Here is a 20,202-nt window from a genome sequence, read left to right as displayed (position 1 = left end):
AGCAATAAATAATATTTTTGTCTTCAGATTTACCAAACTTTCAAAATTTGATAATATCCAGTGCTATGACACAATAGGAGAAAATGAAACTCTTTTTCACTTTTTTCATGATTTGTTACAAGTTTTGGAAAACCAATTTGTAATAATATTAAACAAACAAGAAAATACATAGTCTTTAACCCAGCATTTCCACTTTAAAAGATGTGTCCATGGAATATCATGTAAAAATAAAAGCAATAGTAGTTACATGCATACACATACAAAGATGTTTGTTGCAGGCAGCATGATTTCAATATAAAACTAAATAGCTGGAATACTGAACATCTAGCAACAGAAAAAAGGTTGAATAGGCTTTTGACCTAAGGAATGCTCAATCTGTTTGTCAAGAGAATTTTTTCAAAGTTCAAGTGTACTATTTGTGACCCATATTTTTGTAAAAGAAACGAATAATCTCTACATGTGTATGTATCTAAGATATTCATATGAATATAGGGAAAGTATGAAAGAATATACTAAAGACTGTTGAAATTAAGTCAATATTGTGGGAAAAGAAATACAAGAGTGGAGATGATTAAAGCTTTCTTTATACATTTTTGTATCATCTTTACTTGAGACAATATGTACATACTAACTTAGGGATGAAAGAAGAAAGAAGTCATTTCTAAATATTACAAGGAGAATTTTATATGCTTCTGAGCCTTTCATGTGGAGAGATATTAACATTTTTGTTAACAATTTCATAATGGGTAATTAGCAAAAACTATGTTTTTCTCAAGATTTCTATCGTTCGACTTTACTTATGTTGCATAAAAATAGAAATGGGTTCTAATTATGTTGAAAGGATATATCAATAAGTGTCTTAATGTTATGTTAATATAGTCAGTTCTGTGTGAACAAGTTATGTTAGCTTAAGTGAAAATCATTGAAATAAAATGTGTTTCCCTGTAAGTTTCACCTATTGCTAATAATTTTCCTGTAAGCCTAAAAAATGTTATCTCCACAGGGAGACTTCAAGTATTTAAGGGTAACTATTACTGATTATTTATGCTTTTCTTTCTTGGCTTAAACATTTTCAAGTTTCTTCAGCTCTCATATTACAAATTTCAACACCTAAACTCTTCTTAAGATGCTTTAACTTGTCAATGACTCTCTTAAAATAGGCAACAAGAACTGAACATAGTATTCCAGATGCGGTCTAGCCACCTGGAGTTCACCATTGACTTATTTCTCCCTTTGTTTTCGAAAAAAAAATTAAAATAAAAAAATGAAACCAGAATAAAAATAGAAATTAAAAAAAATAAGGCAATTTAAATAAAAATCTTTATTGTGAATAGGCTATATCAAACCTGTGGTCAGCTAAGATCTCTTAACATTTACTTTTTAGTGTGAACTATTATCACATTGTATCTCTCTTATAATATATTTTTGTAACTCATGTGACATTTTGTATGTACCTCTGTTAATTTCATAGTGGGGGCATTCCATTTTTTTCATCCTATCATGATTGCATTAAATTGTGATTTTTAAAAAAAAAATCCATGTATTAACTTTTACCACTATGGTTTTAGAAATGGTAAATTAGGGGCGCCTGGGTTGCTCAGTTGGTTAAGCGTCTGACTTTGGTTCAGGTCATGATCTTGTGGCTGGTGAGTTTCAGCCTCACGTCAGGCTCTGTGCTGACAGCTGGGAGCCTGGAGTCTGCTTCAGATTCTGTGTCTCCCTCTCTCTCTGCCCCTCCCTCCCCTCAAAAAATAAACATTAAAAAATAATAAAATAAAGATAGAAATTATAAACTACAATGAAAATATTGAATTACTCAATGCCACAGAGTAGCATGACTGTGAAGTCCTCCACATCCCAAACACACACAACACCCAATTTAATTTATGCAAGTTTGTAATATACCTACACATTCACCATTTCACTCAATATTCACTTTCCAAATATTCAATAAGAATGATGAATAATCCCATGAAACATCTTGGTAATGATCTACCATTCAGGGGAAGACATGCATTCACTGCGAGAGATTAATATTGTAAATGATTGTTGTTTGACTCTTTTTTAATTAACAGACTCTGCTTTTGAGGACAGTTTAGATTTACATTAAAAATGAGAAGATAGTACAGAGTTCCATATTATTCCATACAAGCAGTTTCATATTACCCCATTATTAACTTACTGCATTATGTAGCACATTTGTTACAATTGATGAATTAACATTGATATGCTATTATTAACTAAAGCCTGTAGTTAATATTGAGGCTCACAATTGTACAGTTCTATGGGTTTTAATAAATGCATAGTGTCATGTATTCACCTTTATAGCATCATATGGAATCTTTAGAATAGTTTCACTGCCCTAAAAATCCTCTGTGCTTCATCTATTCATCCCTCTCTTCTGATAACCACTAAACATTTTGATTTCTGTATAGCTTTGTCTTTTCCAGAATGTCATATAATTAGAATTATACACTACATAGTCTTTTTAGACTAGCTTTGCTTTCTTGAAAATATGCATTTAGCTTTGCTCCATGCCTTTTTGTGGCTTGATAGCTCATTTCTTTTTATGGCTAAATACTCCTCTGTTGTGTGGGTGTATCGCAATTGTTTTTTCACTCACCTACTGAATGATATTTTGGTTGCTTCCAGTTTGGGGTGCAAACTGCTGTATAGAGCTGCTATAAATATTTGTGTGTAGGTTTTTGTATGGACATAAGGTTTTAGTTTATATCAGTAAATGCTAAAGAGCACAATTGCTGGACCAGATGATAAGACCATTTTTAGCTTTTTAAGAAACTGCAGACTTCCCCAGCAGGTGGCCATAACGTTTTGTATTCCCACCAGCAATGAATGAGAATTCCTGTTGCTCTACATACTTACCAGCATTTGTTATAATCAGTATATTTTTATTTTAGCCATCTATTAAGTGTGTAGTGATATATTGTTGTTTTAACTTGCAATTCCCTTGTGACATAGGACACTGCATTTGAAGAGTTTTTCGTACATTTTGGGTATAATCCTTTACCAGCCATGCTTTGCAAATATTTTCTCCCAATCCATGGCTTATTTTTTCATTCTCTAAGTGATTGACTGGTTTATATTTTCATCCAATGATTTGTTATATGGATACATTCTTAGAACATTTAAAACAAATAGAAAAATGTGTGTAGTTTAATACTTAATAACACTTTTTCTTTTCCTTGTATAGCAAATCTAAAACATATTCTTTGATTAAATCTCAGTTGTCACTGGATGTCACTGTTGCTTTACAAAATATGACTGTTTTGTTCATAAAGACTGTTTCGAACATTTCCTAAATAAACATTTTATGAAAAGAAGAAAATCCACATTGTTAAGTACCTGTCAATTAGGTTTATGTACAAGCTACATAGGATATCAATAATTAGGTAAACATTTATTTTTTAATTTACAAGATATTAGTTTCTTGCTAAACTTACAGACATGTTTCACATAGCACAAAGAATTCACTAGGAAGACTATACAGAACTAAGATAGTTTTTTGAACAATAATTTTTTTCAAGGTAGAGGATTAAGATTTAGTCCACATATGGTACATGGCTAATATGTAGCACCTTAAGAAATTTCAAAGTATTTTATTACTTATAAAACATTTTAAATCAATATATGTAATATATATAATACATATATTTAAATATGTGTATGTAAACATATTTACATACATATATGCTCAAGCACTAAAAACCTAAATGCTTAATATGGAATAAATTCATCCTATAGACACTTTTTATCATAACCTCCGTATAACCCCTAGATATCATAACCATCAGCTAAACCTGCCTCTACAGATCAGTTTCTCTTGCAAAATGCCTTATACTGAAACAGTTTTTGCACATGTCCTTCCATGCCTTGACTTTGTCCCACCCCATTGTCAGGCTAAACTATTCCACTGTAAGCATCCTTTCCTCAAAGACTCCTATATTGGGTTAGAATCTCTTATTTTACATTATCTTAGATCTGCCCTATGGGGCTATAAACTTTCTGAAGGTGGTAGAGTATCTGCTTTATTGATTCCTAATTTCCAGTAGCACATATAACATCATTCGTAAAAATGTGTTTAATTGTGAAACTTTGGTTAGCAATGACTACTTTAACAGTGTAAAATATGTAATACTAAAAGTCACTTACAATCATAAGAAATATTACTAAAAGCTCATTTGGAGAGATATGGATAAAGTTCTAAATCTAAAATAAATATAATTGATAAATAATTTACTTAATTATTCCTTAGACCAAAGGATATAACTAATTACTCTGTTACATATCTATACCTAAGTCTGAAATGGATGGCACTTCCAGTGTGTTATATTAGTCACAGGACATAATATTTCTAGTCTTGTTAATTGTTTATGCAGGTTATATTCCTAGGCATCTAATTGGATTTATGTAACAATGAATCCCCCATTTGCTCTATGCAAGTTTTTCTCAGCTTCGTATATTTTGTAGGAACAGAAGAGGAAACAGTTTGCAGTGGAGACTACATGGCTCTCAGAATACATTGCTGAGGTTGCACAGAACTTTGCAAGGGATACAAAAAATTGTTTTAGGTATTTGCATTTCATATCAGAATTGGAACACAACTTTAGATCTCTATATTGAATGGGAATGTAACAAGACAAAAATCCTCTGGGATTTACAGCACAGAATTAGTGCATAGGGTTTCTGAACACCTAAACTTGACATAATGAAAATGACACCTAAACTTGACATAATGAAAATAAAGGAAACAGACAAACTCACTCTCCAAAATAAAACAATGAAGATTCAATACATTCTCTTAACATACCAATCCTATGTATAATCTTTCCTATGTATGATCACGTTTTCCTATGTATTATCCTTTCTAATTTAAAAAATACTTTATACAACAAGCAATTATGTCACTATGAACCTGATTTGTTGAGTACATCAGAGAGGGTATATAGATACAAGAGACTCTGTCTTATCTGTACAAAGCAATAGCCATTGGTAGCATTCATTGTTGGTCCTTGGAAGATGATTGTTAACAAAAGTCTTCAAAAATATAGACTGACAAAAATAATACTCTTAAGTCACAGTTAGGAAAACATATATAAAATAATATACTTATGCAGAATGAATCAGAAATCTTATGATCCGTGATATTATGGCGAAAGAGTGGTTTGCTAAAAATTACTTGAAACTCACAGCACATGATCAACTTTATGTGATAGAGGTGTATTAAAAATTTGGGTTCACTTAAAAGAATAAATACTTTGGAAGGAACAAAAAGGAAAATAATTACAGTGAATTACAGTGTTGTTAAGTAATATATATTCAAAAACAGTTATGAAATTTCTCTTGTTTTTGTAATAAAACCTACACATAAAAAATCCCTCTTTTCTACACACCAATAAAATCAGTGGTTTTTTTTTTAAAGGATGGGTTGTGTTTAATATGGATATAGAGTGACTCATGCAACCATCCACCATGGTATTCTGTTGATTTCTAAAGCAATGCATATGGGAACGTTATTTGTCATGGTAAAATGTGAATGTGAACATTTCAATGATGTTACTAAGAGAAATGGTAATGAGAGTTTTTGTCCTGCAACTATCTATAATTAGTTTATTATCGATGGAAAGAAGATTTCCATCAGTATAGATTATCTGATAATCATGCAGAATAAAACAATAGGACCAAATCTTAATTACCATAGTAGATAAAGAAGTTGACTTTATATCTGAGAAACAAAGAATATATAAATATAGGTATTAGAAGAAAGGCAATTGGCAACTGAAACTACTTACCATGGTAAGTAGGTATAAATCTAAGATTTATTGATACTGGTACAAGGAGAGCATTTTTAAAAATTATTTGATAGGAAGAGCATGCAAATGTGCAAGCAGGGGAGGGGCAGAGAGAGGGAGAGAGAATCCCAAGCAAGCTCTGCACTGTCAGTGCAGAGCCTGATGCAGGGCTTGATCCCATGAACCATGAGATCATGACCTGAGCCAAAATCAAGAGTCTGCAGCTTAACCAACTGAGCCACCCCAGGCGACCCCTAAGGAGACCATTTTTAAATATAATACAGTTTGTAGGGGAGATTGCTACTTTCTCCCGATATCATGGTAACTATATAATTTATTTTGCAAATTGGAAGTTCTCTAACAGTGAAGGAGCTTAAATATTAAGGGATTCCAGAAGAAGGACTACATTTTTACCTGAATTTACAGCAATTTTTTACCTGAATTTACAGCAAACTTGGATACGTGTTCAGTCTACCTAAGATCCATTCTCTACTTCTCTTAGGATAATAACAGAGATATTAGAACGTATTAATGTGCATAAAAGAATTTGTATTGCAAGAATGTATAGTAAAAATGCATATTTCATAATATTGGAAATATTTATACATATATATTACAATATGAATTTCTTCAGATAAATGAGTTCTTTAGGTAACAACTCAGGGCAACATAATTGCAAAGCATATGCCTGGGAATCCAAGCAATTACTAATAACTAAATTTATCTATAATCTATCGATCGATCTATTTAACATCACCTATCTATCTTAAAAAATTCATGTAAGGTGAAAATGGTCTTAATAGAAAAATTGCTAAATCAACCAACATTGACTAAATTATGCAAAATTAATGATTCAACACATATGTCTATGTAGCTGATATAAGCAAGTACCGCCTTAATTAATTCTTGACTGCATTAAAGAGTGGGAAATCAGTGAAAAATTGTAAAAGCATTAAAATGTTTTTCTTGGTAAATTAATTTTCTCATGTTTTGATAAGGCTAATGCTAACTTACTTTGGAAACTACCTTTGCTATAGCTTCTACTATGTTCCAGAAGCTAGTCATCATTTACCTCTTTATTCTCAAAATCAATCATCACACCTTATATTTTATAGTACCTGATAATTTATAAAATGTTTTTATATCCATACATGATCCTGATAGTTTCATTATGAGTGATACATATGAATATTTATGCATTCAGTTTGAGTGAGAAGGAATAAAATTACCTTCAATGTATGCAGATTTTCTTTTAAATTTAGTTCTACCAAAGAACCACTTCAATTGGTTTGACAAGCAAGTTTCAAGCTTTGACATGCACTTTATGTATTCCTGCATATAAACAACCCAAACACAGTGGTTTAAAATGGTGTAAAAGGCCAGACAGTAAATATTTTACACAGTGTGGACCACATGCTGTTGCTTTTGCGTGTTGTTATTATTGTTGTTTATCTCTTAAAAATATAAAAATGATTGATTCTTAGGTTGAAGTCCCATATATAAAAAAGTTGAAGGATGGATTTGGCCTGTGGTTGTGGTTTTCCCAGCCTCACTTAAACAACAACCATTTTATTTACCCTAATTCTGTGGATCAGAAATTTGGGCTGGGTTTTGCTAAGTGGTCTTTTTCTGGTCTCACTGGGATCATGGCTCTGGTTAACTAAGAGCTCAACTGGAACTGTATGGTCTAAGACAGCCCAATTCACATCTGAGTTTGGTGCTGATTGTAAGCTGTGTTGTGGTGTCTCTCATCCTTCAGGAGGCTGACCCCAACTTCAAACAATTACCTGAGGATCCTAAGATCATATTGGAAACCGTAAGTTAGAATTCCAGCCCTGATTCAAAGGAATGGGAAATAAACATCACCTAGTGATGGGAGAGTATAAAGCCACATTAAAGGTGCATGCATACATGGACAAATGTAATTATAGCAGCTATTTTTATAAGAAATATATCACATTACTTTAAGATCTAAAAACTTGATGATTTTATGTTAATGATAAGATTTGCTGGAAAGAAGTCATATGACAAGCTAACCTAGCATACCAGTTTATTAATTTGCAAAGGGATTTGACTGCCAAGAAGCCCACAATGCTTGTGCCAGTCAAAAATATATATATTTTTTTCTATAAACAACATGGAAGTCCACATTTTTTCCTAAAGTTTGCTTCATAAGGAAGAAACTGGTGTGTTTTTGGCATGGGAAACATGAGGTATGGGTAGGAGTAAATTTTTTAATGCTTACTATCCTTGGGACAGATGCTCTGACTTGGGACTTTCAACATAGATACCAGCTTCCCTAGCCTGTGTTCCTTTACTGCAGAGGCATAAAACATAAATAGAGTTTCACAGACTCTCCTAAGCTAGATATGACATAGGTTCTACCTTGCAGTTGTTCTATCAGATCCAGAAGGAAAAGAAAAAACAAGCATGAATCATGTGTGAGGACAGTAGCTTAGCTTCTGAACACCATGATGGTGGTGTATATATACATACTCTGTAAAGCTTCTAGCATTCAAACTAATCTATAAATTCAATACAATTAAAACTAACATTCCAGAAATTTTGTAGAATTTGATTACTTGATTTAAAATTTTTCATGTAAGGGGCACCTGGGTGGCTCAATTGGTTAAGTGTCCAACTTCGGCTTAGGTCATGATCTCACAGGTCGTGAGTTCAAGCCCCACATCGGGCTCTGTGCTGATAGCTCATAACCTGGACCCCGCTTCGGATTCTGTCTCTCTCTCTCTCTCTCTCTCTCTCTTCCCCTCCCCAGCTGACACTCTGTGTCTCTCCTTCAAAATAAATAAACATTTAAAAATTAAAAAAAAATAAAATAATTTTTTTAATGTAAGAGTTATTGCCCGAAGATAGCTAAATGAGTTCTAAACACAAAAGAGTGTCTCCTTTATCAGATATTAAGACACACTGTAAAGATACAACAATCAAAACCTCATGATATGTGCATATGACCAAAAAAGCCCCAACTAGAACAATGTAACAAAACAATAAAAAAAAAAGTTCCGTTAACACAGGGGAACTTGGTTGTCATGGTTTAACAAATTTGTGGGGGGAAGGACAGGTTGTTTAGGTGGTGGGAATGAGAAACTGGCTTAAATCTATAGAAAAATAAAGTTTACCTGGAGCTCAAATCTATATGTAACTATTAGGTGGATCAAAGACTTCAGTGTGAAAGGCAAAGTATAGTACTAATTCTAAAAGTAAGAGAGACTATTTTTGTTACTATGATGCCATGAAGTATTGCCACAGTCCCCAGTGAATGACATGTATTTATTCACACTTCTCTTCAGTGAAGGAAACAATAGAGAATTCAAGAAGGTGAATTACAGGCTGGGGGAAGATGAGTAATACCGAGGGATTAGAACCTAAGATAACAGAGTAAACTTTGCCCATTAATAAGAAAAAGACCAGAAACTAAGAGAAAAACATTCAAAGGAGGTAAGTATTTTTTAGAATTAATGTGCTGGCTAAAATGTTCATGAGGAGATGTTCAACTTTACAAATAATCAAATAAATAAATACAAATATTTAAAACATCAGTGTCACAGGGTGAACGACCTGGTTTGCCTAGCATAACCTGTTTATGATTTATATCTCTTTGCAGTTATCATTATCTCTTCTTAGCTATTAAAAATGCTCTGGTTTGGATAGATAAGATTATATATTTTCTTATTAGCTATTGTGTTCTATGCTTCAGACGTGAAATAAGTAAGCAGACTGTACCAAGTTGTTGAAAAGACTATAGAAAATTAAGAGCAGATTAATCTTGCTGATGGGAGCGTAAGCTGTCAGTGCTACTATGGAAGGCTAACTACCAACCCTTATTGGGACTGTAACTGTGTGTTTCCTCTCACACTGCAGTCCCACCACTGACTGTTTGCCCAAATGAGACTGTCACTATTTGTTACTGCATGACTGTGGTAGCAGGAAATTGGGGGCACTTATGTATCCATGAACAGAAAAATTAAAAATGATTTGAAATGGGATACTGTGCAGAATTTAGCACTTGGAACTAGATAAATATAAAACAAAAATCGTCAACTATAATGTTAAATGAAAAAAATTGGAGAAATTATACTCGTAGGTAAATATCATTTGTACATATTAAAAACACAGCCATAAAATAAAATTATTTAAAAATAAGAGCACATACATATTAAGGACATATACCAAACACAGTAGAGTGAAGCAATGGGAAGAGGCAATGGGGGCGAAAACCTATGGTGAAGGAGAAAACATGCAATGTAAATTGAGGAAGCATGGGGGTGTGTGTGCATGTTTATACTGTACAATATTATACTATGTATAGTAGCATATTTATTTCTCTCTTGCATAACTTAGCAATAGGCTTTTAGTTTACATTTTCTTGAGCCTTTATCTTTGAAAAGTAACACTACATAAACAGCCATATATTTTTATTTATTTATTTATTTATTTATTTATTTATTTATTTATGTAGTAACACTACATAAACAGCCATATATTTATTTAGTTTACATTTTCTTGAGCCTTTATCTTTGAAAAGTAACACTACATAAACAGCCATATATTTTTATTTATTTATTTATTTATTTATTTATTTAGTAAACAGCCATATATTTATTTATTTTCCTTCAATTATTGGAAGTATTTCTGTAGTCTGTAATTCTTTGTTGGACACAAGGAAGAGCCAAATAAAATTACTTTAAATATTTGTTTGAAACAATTCCAGATTTGAAGGAAAAATATTAGTATGGGTATACACAGTGAAATCAGTGAATTACAGTGGAGCCAGAATGATTAGTTGTAAGATAAACCACTTTTCAATTTATCTTTTGACACTCTAAATCAATGACTGACACCACCAGCAATCACACATATAGACTGATTCTTCAAATTTCAATTGGCTTGGTGATGTTTGTATTTGACTTTTGTGGAAACAAAAAAAACATAATAAAGAGAAGCAACATTATACAAGTCAAAAATAAAAATAACACTGACACTGGAAAATTTATTTAACTCAGAATTCTGGCAAAACATACAGAATATCTTAGATTTTGCTTATGTAATAAAAGATATATATTTATACAAATAAAATACATTCACTAAAAGATGTCTTTACTAATTTTTCTAGCATTTACTGATGGCCAAACACTGGCTTCTGAATTGCTTTTATATTTCATCACCTACATTTTATCCTCATAACAGCCCCATGAGTTAATGTTTAGTATGGGTTCAACTGAAGTTAATGGTGATTCTCCTATCTAATTTAAGCGAAGAGGGTTTTAATACAGGGAATGGTACTTACAAAACTCTGGAAAAGACTGGAGGATCAGTCATTAACCTGTACTCCTAAGAATCACTTCCAGCAAAATACTGTAAGACCAGCCCACTGAAGATTCCATCTATGACAAACACAATCTGAGATTTCTGGTCACTGATTCTAGAATTACACTACTTTTGTCAGTCTTGGAGCGAGGTAATAACCAGCAGAATTGATGATTCTAGAATCCCGCCACTTCGGCTGGAGACTAGGAATCAGAAAACTGCTGTCCAATGATTATCTTCTACTTGATCTACTTAAGGAAAAGAGAAACTTGAGGCTTAGCCGCTCTTCTCTAGTGATTTACTTCCGAATCTAAGTCTCAAGCAGATGCATCTCTTCGGAAAAATCTAAATCACATCCAGAGCCATAGTTGGCCAGGAATCTGGGAAATGTAACATTTTTAGTTTCCTGCCTAAATAGACAGGACATTAGACAGGTTGAAATGCATGTTGTGTAAGTCGAAGCAAGAATCAGAAATGGAGGAACTAAATCAGTTGTTGAGGCTACATATTTAATTAATGCTTTGCAACAGGTTCTAATTATACTAATTTTCACAAAGAATTCTTCCTTCCTTCCTTCCTCCCTCCCTCTCTCTCTTCCTCTTTCTTCCTTCCTCCCTTTCTTTCTTTCTTTCTTTTTCTTTCTTTCTTTCTTTCTTTCTTTCTTTCTTTCTTTCTTTCGAGAGGGAGCTTAAGCAGGGGAGAAGGGCAGAGGGAGAGTGAGAGAGAATCCCAAGTATGCTCCACACGCAGCACAGAACCTGACTCAGGGCTGAATTCCATGAACCATTAGATCATGACCTGAGCCAAAATCAAGAGTTGGATGCTTAACTGGCTGAGCCACCCAAGTGCCTCAAGAATTATTTTCAATTGGAGAAAACTTCAATGCAAATTGCAAGTTTTCTAAAAGAGGGCAGAAGTTATAACAAAAATTATAAAAATTAACAAACAACTCTGCTCTTCATATGTAAATAATTAATGTGAAGCTGATAATTAATAAAACCTCTTACTGTCTAAACTAGGGAGCATCTGTTAACATCCCAGGTTCTTAAAATGCTGCAATAAATAACAACAGCTATGTATAAGTTACTTACATTTAAAGACATTTATAAGATGAGATGTTAGAAAATAATTTTAGGTATTGACTACCTCACCCTTCCTAGTCCAAAACCTCCAAGATAAATACCTCCCTCCCTCTTGGACTCTTCCTGAGAGAGCCCTCTGTAGTTTGGTGCCTCTAACTCCATTGTTTTCTCTACTCCATTCTCCCCAAGTAATTTCAATTTTAACATCAAATTATAATATAATTATTATTTGGAAACTTGAATTGTGTAGTTTACATAATAATTTATCAATGCATCTATAAAACCACTGAGCTAAGAAGTGAGATATTTCTTTCATTAACTTGTTGATAAAATTGATATCTATTTTAGTTTGACTTTTGAAGTCAATGTCATTTATTTTTAGAAGTTTAGATTTTAAACATAGCATAAAGTTGTACTTTTATTTTACATCAAGTAGTGACTGAAACTAAAATTCTCTTTCTGTATCTCTATCTCTATTATCTCCATATCTATGTCCATATTCATATGTAATTTTTCTATCACCATTTTCACTAACATCTTCAGTTCACACCGTATTTAGCTGTTTTAATGACATAACTATTATTTCCTCTCTTCTTGTGAATAAGAGGTCTACCCATAAGATAGCATAATAGATGGAGCTAGTACATATATAACCATTTTTTAGGGCGTTTAAAAATAAATCTAGTGCATAATATAACTGACTGAAACTTCTTGCTATAAGACAAGTAAGTCTGTAACTATTTCAGAGATATAAATATTTAGGTTCAAGATAAAAAGTTCACAAGCACAGTTAGTTTCAAAGGGGCAAATTAAAGGGAAAGGAAATATGCTTTGTGAAAAACTACAAAACATCCCACTAATAAGTAAAATTGTATCATACAACTTGTTCAATCTTGTTTCATTCATCCAAAAACATGAAAAAAGGAAGTGCAATAGGAAATGGATATAATCAGGAACTCTTAGAGCAATGTAAGGTTTCAATATTAGAGGCAAATGCTTGTCATTTAATAGAGTAAACGTAGTTTGGTTTTTTTTTTCCATAAATAGTATTTTCCATTTATGAATAACAGCATATCTAGATATTTGTAAAAATATTTAAAAACTACATTCGTCATAATGGTATTCCCCCTCCAACTTCATTCTAGAACAGCATATCTTTTTTTTTTAAATGTCTATTTATTTTTGAGAGAGAGAGGGGGAGAGAGGCAGAATGAGAGCGGGGAAGGGGCAGAGAGAGGGAGACATAGAATCTGAAGCAGGCTCCAGGCTCTGAGCTGTCAGCACAGAGCCTGACGTAGGCCTCAAACCCACAGACTATGAGATCATGTCCTGAACTGAAGTCGGAGGCTTAATGCCACCCAGGCACCCCTAGAACAGTGTATCTTAAAACACATTATGGTCAGGACCATAATACATCTGTTAACCTGTACACTATTTACACTATTCTACTTATCACAATACCTAAGTTTTTTTTCTACATTAAAAGAAATTAGAACCTTATAAAAACAAACTTAAAAGCAATATCAGGTGTTAATAATCACAATACAGTCAGTAATGTTTAATTGAAAATAATTTTCTATAAAAGAATATAATATATATTCACTTAGAGTTTTGTCCACATTGAGAGACTGAAATCCTCTTAGGCAGGTATGACTATGAATAGTCTTGTACTGTCCTGACGGAATGTCCTTTGCTTATGATACTGATCACGTGTTACTGATTGCTTTTTGTCCTGTGTTGTTCTTTACACATGCTGATTTGAGTTGCAATGTCTCTTTTGCAGGAATCCTTATTTTTATCAGAAAGTTCATACCATAGTTTATGTGAAATCTATTTATTTTTAAAAGAATGTTTATTAATCCATTGTTCCAATGTATTGTATAAAGTGTCTGCTATAAATTATATGTTCTACAATTAATAGTGGATTTTATATTGGTGAAGTACTACACTTTGTGGGTTTGTTTCTCTGCCCTGATTTCTCTGTTCCTGCATATACATTCTCCCTGATGATTTTTTGTGACCTGAATCTCCTCCATCTCCAGAGTGTTCTACTCTTAGAGTGAAATGAAAACAGATGGTCAGAGTTCTTACAGGAAACCATGGCTCACATACATTCAGATAATTCAAAAAGAGTTTATTCCCAAAATACAAATTACAAATTTGGGGAGAAATACAAGAATAATGTAGGGATCCAAATAGAACAGCAGTTTGCTATCAGTACCCCTATGCCTGAAGTGTCAAAAGGAGGGAGGAAACTACAATTGAGAAGGAACAAACAAAAGTCAAGATAGAGCACACCACCTTGACAGGAGCCACACTGATGATGTGACCTTTATGTGAGGGAATTGAAAGCTCAAGGCAACTTCACAAAGGGAGAGCTATGGGAATACATACCTTGATATTCCTCTTCTGTTTTCTCTCTCACTCTCTCTCTCACTCTTAGTCTGTCTCTGTATTTCTGTCTCTGTCTCTTTGTTTCTCTTTCTCACTTCCTGCCAGGACTCCCCAAAGACTGCATTTAACTCCAAACCAGTGTAAATGGTGATCTTATTGATGTAATCCATAGGGATCAGCCTCCTGAAGAAATAGGGCAGGGTGGAGACAGGAGATAAAGTGAATCCGAAGGATCAAAGATACCTAGCACAGTCCACTTTTTTGCCTCTTGTCTTCTTTCTAAAGCTTGTCTCTACATTTGAAAGCATGAGGTCTGATCAGCTACTTTATCATAAAAGGGTACCATTAATTAGTTCTTACTCCTACCTAAAACCTAAGGTTTTAAGTACTCTTGTGTTCTCCATATAGTGGTGGTGGTGGGGCAGTGGTGGTGGGTGGGGGGGAAGGATGTTGTAGAAAGTAACTTATTAAGTGATATAAAACTGTAGCTACTATAGTCCTTTTCTGTCATTAGCATTGAGGCCAAAGTTGACAATTATAACTGTTTTCCACCACTATTCAACATTTCTCTTACCCTCTGCCTCAACCAAGTGAGACTCTACCTGTGGATACGCCAGACCTTCTTTTCTGCTTAAGCTGAGTACTAACTGGTTTTACTGGTCTACTGTGTTCTTAGAGTTTTCTAAGAAGAAACACTACTGGGCATAGCAGCACTAAAAGGCACCCGAAGGCATCTCATAAACATAGTTTTCATTGGCACTACTGAGTTGGAGCAGTCCAATTTCCTCCTAGTCATCAGCATCAAATACCCTGTTCGGTACAGTGACCTTTTCTCTTCTTGTTGGTTCAGTGGCATAGGAGATCAAAATGGCCTGGGACTTGGGACTAAGTCCAGGAAAATAGTCTACTATTTGGGAAATGGTATCTCTAAACCTATGGAACCAAAGGTCCTGTTGATAGAAAATATATAAATTTTAGTAGTGTGTGTGTATATATATATATATATATATATATAAATTTATATATATATTTATAAATACATTTATAAATTTATATATATAAATATATAAATTTTTGGGCATGGGCTCATTGCTATACTTCCTTTGTCCTAAAATATGCCCCTGGCCTCTGACGATTTTGTGCAGCATAACATAATAGTAAACAAGGAATTCTGTAACGCTACCAATGGGTGGTGCTTGCAGAAGCAATGTAGTTCAAGAAGGCAAATCCACATCCACATATATGTCAATCCATTCAAAGATACAAGAAAGAGAAAACAAGGTTTCTGGTACTAGATACTTTTCTTGAGAAGCGTTATTTCAACAAGGATTTTAAGATACATACATATTCCTTTAGCTAAAAATATATGTCATACTAATTCTATGTAATACTGGTTCTTATATATTTTGATTTAAAAAAAATATTTTTAATGTTTATTTATTTTTGAGAGTGACAGAGACAGAGCACAAGCAGGGGAGGGGCAGAGAGAGAGAGGGAGACACAGAATCTGAAATGGGCTCCAGGATCTGAGCTGTCAGCACAGTCCCCAACGTGGGGCTTGAACTCGGGAATGGAGAGATCACAACCTAAGCCAAAGATGGATGCTTACCCAACTGAGCCACCCAGGAACCCCTTATATTTTTAGATTTTTATAGTCAAGTAACATTTTACTTAAAAAATTACGTGCTTTACAGAGAATACTAATTTTTAATTTTTCTAAGGCAGCCAAAAAGAAAAAACCCTTCCGCTTACTTTAGCCACATGAAAGAAAAAATATTTTAACATCTAAAAAGAAGGAAAAACATAATCTCAGATAAAAGGTGATTACTTAAAAGAAATAATTTTAGCATAATGAAAACTTTCTATGGTGTCATTAGTTTCCTTATTTTTCTGTGAATATTTTTTAAAATTTATTTTGAGAGAGAGAGCATGAACAAGCATGAGTGGAGGAGGGGAAGAGAGAGAGGGAGGGAGAGCATCCCAAGTAGGCTCTGCACTGTCAGTACAGAGTCCAAAGCAGGGCTTGATCCCATGAACTGTGAGATCATGACCTGAGCTGAAATCAAGAGTCAGATGCTTAACTGACTGAGTCACCCAGGTGCCCCATTTTTCTGTGAATATTTTTAAAAATCATGGACCAACAACTAACTGAAAGATTAGAACCACTGATCTGTAACATTTAAGATCATTATATTATCCTAATATCCCATCACAACTACAACACGGCATAAGGTAAAACCAGTGAACTTCATGAGTATGAGCTCAGTGTAACACTTCCTTATCATAAAAGTGCCTTCCTAGGAACTAGTAGTTTAAGGAGATTACTAATTAACATTATACCTATGAATGTAGTGTATGTTTGTATTGAGTGATACAAGAGAAAAAGAGAAAGAATTATTAAAGAGTTACTAAGACCTGTTAAAGAATCTCAAATGTTATGGCTACTGTTTCATATCAGTCTAACTGTTGGATAATTGATAAATTCTAAAATCTCCTTTTATCTGATGTACACCCTAATGGTACAAAAATATAAAGGAATGCTAGACTACCATAACACCTTCCTCTAGCCTGTCAAGTTGCATAAAATTTACAATGCCTAGACACACTACGAGAAATAAGTTTAGTGGAAATATTTATATTTCCCACTAACTTTATTCTGGTCTCAACATATTATATCAAGATACACTTTTTCATTTATATTCTTAAGGAGAGAACCATCAATTTACTTAATTTACATATGAGATACTATGAAAGGGGAAAGGTGGTTCTATGGAGAGTTATAGTAATGAAATCAAAAGGAGTAATTTCTTGAATTCTAAAGTTATAACAAAGCTTTTCTATATTTGTAAAGAATAGAGTATTTATATTATGGTGGATATTTGTTTAGAAATTTAAAATACTCTATGACATAATAGAGGACTGCGTTGTAGATAAGAGATACAGTGATACCTGATATAAAGCATATAAAAACTACCTCTGCTTATGTACCTAGAGAAAATAGCCATCTCATCTTTGAAATTAGCCTTAATTCCTTTAGGATCTAGGCTAACTCTCATTCTTTTGATTCTTTGATCAAAAGCAATGAAAATCTGAAAAAAAAAATACAATATCCTGTGCCAGAATTCTTCGTGAGTTGGCATCAAAAGCTTAGCATAGAGAGTACGAACTTTAGAGTTTGACAGATCTGGGTTTTAATCTTGCCTCTGCCACTCAGTAATTCTGGACCTCTGGCAAGTTACATAAACTCACTGAAACTGCAATTTCTCATGTGTAAAATGAAAGCACAATATCAGCTTTGATATCTATCTCTAACATTCACCATCTGTGTGATTTTGGTCATGCTATATCAACACTATGTGGCTCATGTTTCTTATCTATAAAATCGTGATAACGACAGTACCTCCTTCCAGAGGCCGACTAACCAAGTGGCAAATAACAAATCCTTCCAAGATCCTGTACTTAAGTGTATATTCATAATTTTATATTACTTTTTAGCCTCTCATATTAAAATCTTCAGGTCCTAGAAAATCTGGATCCTCTTCTGCCCACTTCCTTGAGAAGTTCTGATATTATTATTTTTCATAATTACTATTATCTTTCCTGGTTAGAAGGCTTTATGGATTGTGTATGGATCAAAATAGGTGCACATGTAAATGTAATTTTAATAAGTATATTAGCAGTATTATTATTGTTATTCTATGAAGGCAAAGTGATTTTGTTTACCCTGATTGTACAATTTTTGCATGTGTAATTTATAATACTTAAATTGTTATCTAACTTAAGGAAATTCTTAGTCCAGTTATTTCTCATTCACAAAAAATATCCACTTGTATATATATCTTGGTTTCTTAAAATAATAATGGTTATTTTTACTGTCATTAAAGCTAGCACTTAATGAGAGCTTGTTTAGTGCCAAGGACTCTATAAGTGCAAACTTTAACATGGTAGGTAATACCAGTAATAGTAATTAGCCCCAACTAATTAGCTAACTACATTTGGAATTGTATAGTTTTTTACTCTTCATGATGACTTCCATGAAATTAGTGACAGAGTGCAATAATTATATTGTATTATGGTGCATTTTTGTTTAGAAATTTCAAATACTCTATGCCATAATAGATGACTAGTGTATGTGAAATAAGGCATAAATAGATTACAAAATATGCTCAAAGTTTTACAACTTGAAATGGTAGAGCTAGAATGTGAGGCATATCTGTCTGACTCTAGGGCCTTAATATTACTAAAATATTAATGTATAATGGCTCTTCATATTTATAGAGAATGTAAAAGTATAACCATGTAAGACAGAAGCATTGATTTACTTTAATTATGAAATGTCCATTATATTTGGCTATTTTGGCTGTTCAGTATTCATTTCCCCCTTCTTTGACAACCCTAATTTCTTTTTCAGGTGTCATTTCATTCTCACTTTGTATGGTCTTAGTAGAATGTTGATTAAGGTGTTTTGCCCTCCTCTAGGGTCCGTTTTAGAATTAGCGTGGGTGCCTGGTTAGCTCAGTCAGTTAAGAGTCCGGCTCTTGGTTTTATCAGGTCATGATCTCACGGTTCTTGGAACTGAGCCCCCCAACTAAGGGTTCTGTGCTGACAGCATGGAGTCTGCTTGGAATTCTCTTTCTCCCGCTCTCTGCCCCTCCCCATTCACACTTGCTCATATACTCTCTCTCTCTCTCTCTCTCTCTCAAAATAAATAAACTTAAACAACAACAACATAGTAAGGCAGTGGGAACTTTTCATGAGAAGGGTTTTCTATCCAGTTGAGTCTAAACCCTGCCTTAAGCTTCTAGTGAAAGTTTTGCCATGCTTTCAAACCCGTACTTGATTAGATATTTGGCAATCACAAAGCAAGTCTTTAAAACAGCTTTCAATGTGGGTGAATAATAATAATTATTAAAAAAACACTCAGTAAATGTAAATTACCCATGGTAGTAAAGGTAGTGCAAAGTGAGACTCATATCACAACTATTTCTGTTAAAATATTATTATTTAAAAAAACTAATAAAAAAAAGTTAATAATCTTCGGTGAATGAAAAATGCCATGGCTTTCCCTTACAGTAAAAAAATTATAAAACTGGGGCACCTGGGTGGCTCAGTTGGTCAAGTGTCTGAATTTGGCTCAGGTCATGATCTCACAGTTTATGAGTTCAACCCCCACATCAGACTCTGTGCTGACAACTCAGAGCCTGCAGCCTGCTTCGGATTCTGTGTCTCCCTCTCTCTTTACCTCTCCCCTGCTCACGCTCTCTCTCTGTTTCTCAAAATAAACATTAAATTTTTTTTAATTATAAAACTAAGTTTCTAGAATAATTTCCAACCACAAAGGAAAAGCCATCTCATACTGAAGTGAAGGCTGTCTTCTGTGATGTCACATCATTCATTACATCATTCCTAAACATCGCCATGTTTAGGAATGCCCCAGTTCCTTTAAGTCCCCACATTGTTAGACCCCAAAGTATATAATACTCTTTGACAAATAGCATAATCCATTGGAAACGTTTAGAATAAAAATTAAAATTCCTCTGAGTAATCACAGAGAATTCTTGTGTCATGTCTGGCTGATGTTAATGAGC

The 20,202-nt window shown here is 33.5% G+C and overlaps 1 protein-coding gene across 2 annotated transcripts in view; it reads right to left on the bottom strand.

Moving 5' to 3' along the window:
* The window catches only part of TFPI (tissue factor pathway inhibitor), a 104,210-nt gene extending 93,011 nt beyond the window's left edge, over positions 1–11,199 (bottom strand). For both annotated transcript variants that reach the window (XM_047873312.1, XM_047873313.1), the window contains exon 1: positions 11,119–11,199. The gene's annotated coding sequence lies outside the window, so the exon portion shown is untranslated. The remainder of the gene's footprint in view (positions 1–11,118) is intronic.
* Positions 11,200–20,202: the final 9,003 nt, after the last annotated feature.

The sequence above is a fragment of the Prionailurus viverrinus genome, chromosome C1, assembly GCF_022837055.1.
Source record: "Prionailurus viverrinus isolate Anna chromosome C1, UM_Priviv_1.0, whole genome shotgun sequence".
Lineage (NCBI taxonomy): Eukaryota > Metazoa > Chordata > Mammalia > Carnivora > Felidae > Prionailurus > Prionailurus viverrinus.
Note: the sequence above shows the minus strand (reverse complement) of the source record. Positions and strands in the feature narration are given on the sequence as shown.